The sequence below is a fragment of the Primulina huaijiensis genome, chromosome 5, assembly GCF_012295235.1.
Source record: "Primulina huaijiensis isolate GDHJ02 chromosome 5, ASM1229523v2, whole genome shotgun sequence".
NCBI lineage: Eukaryota > Viridiplantae > Streptophyta > Magnoliopsida > Lamiales > Gesneriaceae > Primulina > Primulina huaijiensis.
This window is the reverse complement of record NC_133310.1, coordinates 9,156,632-9,164,071: the sequence shown is the minus strand read 5'-3', so window position 1 is coordinate 9,164,071 and position 7,440 is coordinate 9,156,632.

Sequence of the window (7,440 nt, the reverse complement as noted above, 5' to 3'; positions counted from 1 at the left end):
ATTTTTGTGCTAGGGAGAATGAAGAAGGTGGTGAAGGGTTGTGGTCAAATAAGGTGGTGCATGGGGGAGTAAATGATGCCAAGTTGGGGGGGGGGGAACATGCATGATGAATGAGTGGCCTTTGTTTTCTTGTTGGTGGAGTTAAATGGTGTCAAGTTGGGATTGTGTGGAGTGGAGTTGACCGAGACTTGTCTTCCCAAATTGGTGTAGGATTTGTTTAAGTTTTGCTAAGTAGAATCCTATGTTAGATAAGCTTGATTAAAAGGTTAATTAAGCATAATCTTGATGAATTAAGAAGCCTACAATTAAATTGGTGATTAATTAATTAAAGTAGACTTAAATCCACTTGATTTCATTAAAATAAATTATTTCTTAGCTTGGAATAAATTTAGGAATATTTTTGGATCATAAAATTCATCTCTGATTTCTTATCTCCGGTCCGGTTTCGCGTATATATCTAAAAAGCTAAAATTTGAAATACGCGGTTTAAAAATCCTTAAAAATTACGTAAATGATTTAAATGCAATTAAATCAACAATTTCTTAAAATAATAACCATTTAAAATTATATAATAAAAATTATGCACATATATACGCATATTGGTTTTTCGGGTACTACAACACTCTCCCCTTAAATAAAATTTCGTCCTCGAATTTAGAACTCACCGAATAAATCTGGAAAGCGACTCCGCATCTCTGACTCTAACTCCCAAGTAGCTTCCTCATCGGAATGATTAAGCCACTTGACCTTCACTGATTTGATCACCTTATTCCGGCGCTTCTTCTCCTTACTGTCTAGGATCTGCACTAGTCTCTCTTCATAAGACAAGTTCGTAGAAAGTTGCAACGGCTCAAAGTTCAACACATGAGAAGGGTTTGCTAAATACTTCCTCAACATCGACATATGGAACACATTGTGTACTCCGGTCAGATTCGGCGGAAGAGCAACACGATATGCTAATGTCTCAACTCTGTCGAGGATCTCAAATGGTCCGATGAACCTCGGACTAAGCTTCCCCTTCTTTCCGAATCTCATGACACCCTTCATTGGTGCTATCTTCACGAAAACATGGTCGCCAACGGAAAACTCTAGATCTCTCCTCCTCCGGTCGGCATGCAAGGCCCTGTAATTAATTATTCGGTAATTTTGGGATAACAAAAATAATTATTAAGTTGTAAATTAAAATAATTAATTATGTCAAATAAATTCAAGAAGTGTGTTAAAAATATGTATTTTAAAATATCGGAGAATTTAACGATATAAAATACATATAGAGTTTAAATAACACACGAGAGCAAAATAAATACAGACCGGGATAGATGGGCTTGAGTTACTATTTTAGTAATCAAATACACAATATATAAAAATACATATACATACACTCAACTTACCAAATAAGGGAAGTAAAGAAAAGAAGAAAGAAGCTTTCCCAACTCCATTCCCGTCACTTGTGTAGCGGCTGCGGGAAAATCGCGATAACTCCTCCGTCCGGCGTCCAAATCTCAATCGGTCTGAAGGGGTGTCTTCCTAACATCCTAAGATTTGATTTAAGTCAGAAATCGCGAAGTTTGAGCAAGGATTCGGGTAGATCAAAGCTGTTGTTCCGGTGCACTGTTTCTGTGTGAATTCTAAAAAGAACTTGTAGCTCTGTTTGTTAGCTTTCTTTAGCCGCTAAAATCATCAAATTTGGATAAGAAACGGAATTGATATGATTTTTCTACCAAAATGTGTCAAACAAATTCTAAAACTGTGCTGTGCAGAACACCTACTGTAATTTGAGTTTTTGTCAATTATGCGCTCGGATTCTGGACTTGTGATTCAAAAAAAAGTTGTAGAGCTATGTGTTGTCTTCGTAATGATATAAAATTCGTTAAATTCCATTAAGCATTGAGATAGGTATGCTCATTTTTCCGAAACTGCTCAGTACAAGATTTTTCCCGAAATTCTGTTGAGTAGCAGTGTGTTCTTGAACCTTCTGAGAATAATCTACTGAGATTCTGAAGATGGTTTTAACTGAAGAAACATAGATAATTGAGTTATCTTTCATTTCCAATTGGCGGATATTGATTTGGATAAAAAATGAATTAGATATGAATTTTATGGTCATAGGTGCCGAATCTGAAACTGTAACAGAATTTATTTTTCTAGATTCTGGTTGTGGATGCTTATCCATGTCAAGATGCTTGAATTTCTTGTTGACATCTTTCTGATGAAATATGGGTTTTTAAGTTAGGATTCCAACCATGTATGATAAGTATATTTTGGTTAAGTTTTGACCTTAAAACTTAGTATAGGTACAAGCTGAAATTTGGAAATATTGTATTGAATTGGAAATTTACTCGACTTGTTATATCATCTTATTGTTAGGCCGAGGAGATTAAAGTTGAGCTTGTTGTCGTTATCAATCGGTATATGTATGTTGTAGTTCGGTAACATACGACGGTAAAACATAAATTATGTTTAATTGTCATTCTGTGTTACATGGATCGTATTTATGACTTGTTGAATATTGTAAATTGTTAAATTCTTTCGTTGTGATATATGTTTATTATTATGACATATTATTGGCATTTAGCATAGGGCATACAGTTATGACATTCATGTTGAGCCCTATCGTTCTTGTTAGCCTATTGTTGATATCCGTTGTTATCTGGCACTGTTGTTTATCTCGGGATCATTGTGTGGCTGATAGGCCTATACACATGAGACCGTAGATGTGATTGAACAATCCCATGTTTAGTGCAGCCTTTTGAGGTGAGCGCTGGGATTGTGTCATCTAGTTCGTTCTGTTGTGCCATCCTGTTATATCGTATCAGCTGTATGGAGGCTGAGTCAGGGGTGTTATTCAGCACAGCTTGGCATACCTCACATACTTGGCAGGGCGGTTTAGCTGCATGATGATGTAGCTCCCCTGTGTTGTTGCTCGAGCATTATTCAAGTTGTTATATCTAAATCAACGCACTTTATTCCGTATGAGAGGACGTATTCATACAAGAAGATGGCTCGGCTGTATATTGAAAATGTTGTGAGACTTCATGGAGTTCCAGTTGCAATAGTTTCAGATCTTGACCCTAGATTCACATCAAAGTTTTGGACTAGTTTCCAAAAAAAAATGGGTACCCGACTTGCGATGAGTACTGCTTACCATCCTCAGACAGATGGTCAGACAGAACGCACGATCCAGACACTCGAGGATCTGCTTCGAGCTGTAGTCATGGATTTCAAAGTCAGTTGGCAAGAAGCTTTACCACTAGTAGAATTTTCTTATAACAACAGTTTTAAGGTGACTATTGGTATGGCTCCTTTTGAAGCTTTGTACGGCAGACGATGTCGATCACCTCTTTGTTGGGATGAATTTGGTGAGAAGCAGTTGACTGGACCTGAGATTGTTCAGGAAATGCATGATAAAGTCCAGCTGATTCGTCAGAGAATGAAAGCTGCTCAAGATCGGCAAGCTAGTTATGCTAACAGACGTCGTCGACCTCTAGAATTTCAAGTTGGAGATTTTGTGTTTCTGAGAATCTCTCCGTTTAGAGGTGTTGTCCGTTTTGGCATGAGAGGTAAATTGTCACCTCGTTTCGTTGGCCCCTATGAGATTGTTGAGCGTATTGGGACTTGCTCTTATTGTTTGAATTTGCCCCAGTCCTTGTCTGGCATCCACGATGTTTTCCATGTTTCTATGTTGCGTAAGTATGAGCCCGATCCATCTCATGTGATTCAGCCTGATGAGGTTGAACTTGATCCATCTCTATCGTATACTGAGTATCCTGTTTGTATCTTGGATCGTAAAGATAAAGTTTTACGCAATAAAGTTATTCCACTTGTACGTGTTCAGTGGTCGAGGCATGGTGTAGTAGAATCAATGTGGGAAATAGAAGAGAAGATGAGAGCATCTTATACATATCTGTTTGATTCTTAGTAATGTATTGTTGGTTTCGTATCTGTGTAAGATGTATGTGTATGAACCGAAATTTCGAGGACGAAATTTGTTTTAAGGGTTGGAGAAGTGTAAGGCCCTGTAATTAATTATCCGGTAATTTTGGCATAATTAGAATAATTATTAAGTTGTAAATTAAAATAATTAATTATGTCAAATAAATTCAAGAAGTGTGTTAAAAATATGTATTTTAAAATATCGGAGAATTTAAAGATATAAAATACATATAGAGTTTAAATAACACACGAGAGCAAAATAAATACAGACCGGGATAGATAGACTTGAGTTACTATTTTAGTAATCAAATACACAATATATAAAAATACATATACATACACTCAACTTACCAAATAAGGGAAGGAAAGAAAAGAAGAAGAAGCTTTCCCAACTCCATTCCCGTCACTTGTGTAGCGGCTGCGGGAAAATCGCGATAACTCCTCCGTCCGGCATCCAAATCTCCATCGGTCTAAAGGGGTGTCTTCCTAACATCCTAATCTTTGATTTAAGTCAAAAATCGCGAAGTTTGAGCAAGGATTCGGGTAGATCGAAGCTGCTGTTCCGGTGCTCTGTTTCTGCCCGAATTCTTCCGGTTTTTGGGTGAGTGTTTTTGGGTTGCTGCGATTTTTGTAGTTTGAATTTGTAGAAATGACCTAAAAAAAACTTGTAGCTCTGTTTGTTAGCTTTCTTTAGCCACTAGAATCATCAAATTTGGATAATAAACGGAATTGATATGATTTTTCTACTAAAATGTGTCAAACAAATTCTGAAACTGTGCTGTGTAGAACACCTATGTAATTTGAGTTTTTGTCAATTATGCGCTTGGATTCTGGACTTGTGATTCACAATACAGTTGTAGACCTATGTGTTGTCTTCGTAATGATATAAAATTCGTTAAATTCCATTAAGAATTGAGATAGTTATGCTCATTTTTCCGAAACTGCTCAGTACAAGATTTTTCCCGAAAATCTGTTGAGTAGCAGTGTGTTCTTGAAAATTCTGAGAATAATCTACTGAGATTCTGAAGATGGTTTTATTTTAAGAAACATAGATAATTGAGTTATCTTTCATTTCCAATTGGCGGATATTGATTTGGATCAAAAATGAATTAGATATGAATTTTATGGTTTTAGGTGTGGAATCTGAAACTGTAACAGAATTCATTTTTCTAGATTCTGGTTGTGGATGTTTATCCATGTCAAGATGATTGAATTTCTTGTTGACATCTTCTGATGAAATATGGGTTTTTAAGTTAGGATTCCAACCATGTATGATAAGTATATTTTGGTGAAGTTTTGACCTTAAAACTTAGTATAGGTACAAGCTGAAATTTGGAAATATTGTATTGAATTGGAAATTTACTCGACTTGTTATATCATCTTATTGTTAGGCCGAGGAGATCAAAGTTGAGCTTGTTGTCGTTATCAATCGGTATAGGTATGTTACAGTTCGGTAACATACGACGGTAAAACATAAATTATGTTTAATTGTCATTCTGTGTTACATGGATCGTATTTATGACTTGTTGAATATTGTAAATTATTAAATGCTTTCGTTGTGATATATGTTTATTATTATGACATATTATTGGCATTTAGCATAGGGCATACAGTTATGACATTCATGTTGAGCCCTATCGTTCTTGTTAGCCCATTGTTGATATCCGTTGTTATATGGCACTGTTGTTTATCTCAGGATCATTGTGTGGCTGATAGGCCTATACACATGAGACCGTAGATGTGATTGAACAATCCCATGGTTAGTGCAGCCTTTTGAGGTGAGCGCTGGGATTGTGTCATCTAGTTCGTTCTGTTGTGCCATCCTGTTATATCGTATCAGCTGTATGGAGGCCGAGTCAGGGGTGTTATTCAGCACAGCTTGGCATACCTCACATACTTGGCAGGGCGGTTTAGCTGCATGATGATGTAGCTCCCCTGTGTTGTTGCTCGAGCATTATTCAAGTTGTTATCGTACCGTTTGTTGGCTCCTGTTATCCCGGTTATTCGTTGAGCCTTTCATGCATTGCATATTACATTTCATTATATGATTATGCATGATTTATGTTATTGTTGTTATTGTTGAACTGTTTCATACCAGAATTCTAACATCAGTTGTTTACTGGAGGGGCTGCTGTGGTTGCATTTGGGCACCATGGTAGATCTCCCGAGTCGTTTTGCAGCATCAGGCCGAGGTTCCGCCATTGGAGCTCGGGATTGAGGCTGGATTGCTTGGTTCTGTTCAGTGGAGTCTCCTAGTTAGTCTATATGTATGTCTTGAGTTTATTTCAGTCTGGTAATGTACTTTATTTGCCGGCGAGATGCCCCGTGTATCTGTAGTAGTATTTGGTTGTTTTGTGATGTTCGGAGTCGATTATGTGGTTTGTATGATCTGGCGAGTATTTGGTAAGTTTTAAATTCTGTTTAGTCCTGGCCAGTGCGTCTTCAGGTTGTTGACTTTTGTTTTGTTTTAATGTCTCTTGTTGGAGTATATTTTGATATAAATTTCTGCTTGAGTTTTTCGGGATGTCCTATTTACGGGGAGGTCATGCCGAAATTTTTCTAGGCCTTGAGGTCCGTTTCAAATTATTTTAAACCATTTCCGCTGTAAATCTAAATCAAACCATTATTGTTTGATCATTAATTGTCATTAGAGTTAATGGGCCTCACATCTTGGTATCAGAGCGTAAACTGGGATACGCTCGAACTAGAGTCTAGGACACTTGAGTCTTGGCAATAAAATGGTTGTTGCGCCTGTGTATGCTACTTGACAGCATGTTTATGTAAATATATGATTTGTTAGCTTCCATTCTAATTGTTTTGATGTTTTATCGTATAGAATGGAGGGCGGTGGAGAAATTCCTGCTGATGAGATTCCCTTAGCTCGAGGTCGAGGTCGTGGACGTGGTAGAGCTCGTGTCCATGTTGTTGATGATACTTTTGTTGAGCAAGCTGCTGATCATCTAGACCAGCTTAGGATGGATGAATTAGTTGCGCGTTTCCATTCTATGCATCCACCTCGATTCAGTGGTTCGGAGGGAGCTGAGAAAGAAGAATTGTGGATTTCTGAGATTGAGGAATTGTTTGATTTGATTGAGTATCCTCCAGAGTGTCGATTGAGATTAGCTGTGCATCAGTTGAAAGATCGTGCCAAAATGTGGTGGTCTACTACATTGATGACTTTAGATGCCCCAAGGATTGTTCCATCGTGGGATATATTCAAGCTGAAGTTTAAGGAGAGTTATTGTCCTCCATCATTCTACAGTTCTAAGGCTTCTGAGTTTCATAACCTGAAACAAGGCGATATGTCAGTTGCGGAGAATGCAGATTATTTTTATGCTATGCTGAGATATGCTCCTCATGTTGCTGCGAGTCAGGTTGCTGTCGTTGAAAGTTTCATTGAAGGATTGAACGATCATCTGCACCCTTTTGTTTCTACCGGTAAGCCACTGAGTTATCTTGAAGCAATGGAAATAGCAAAAGGGCTGAAGCTAGTCTTAAGAGGAGTGC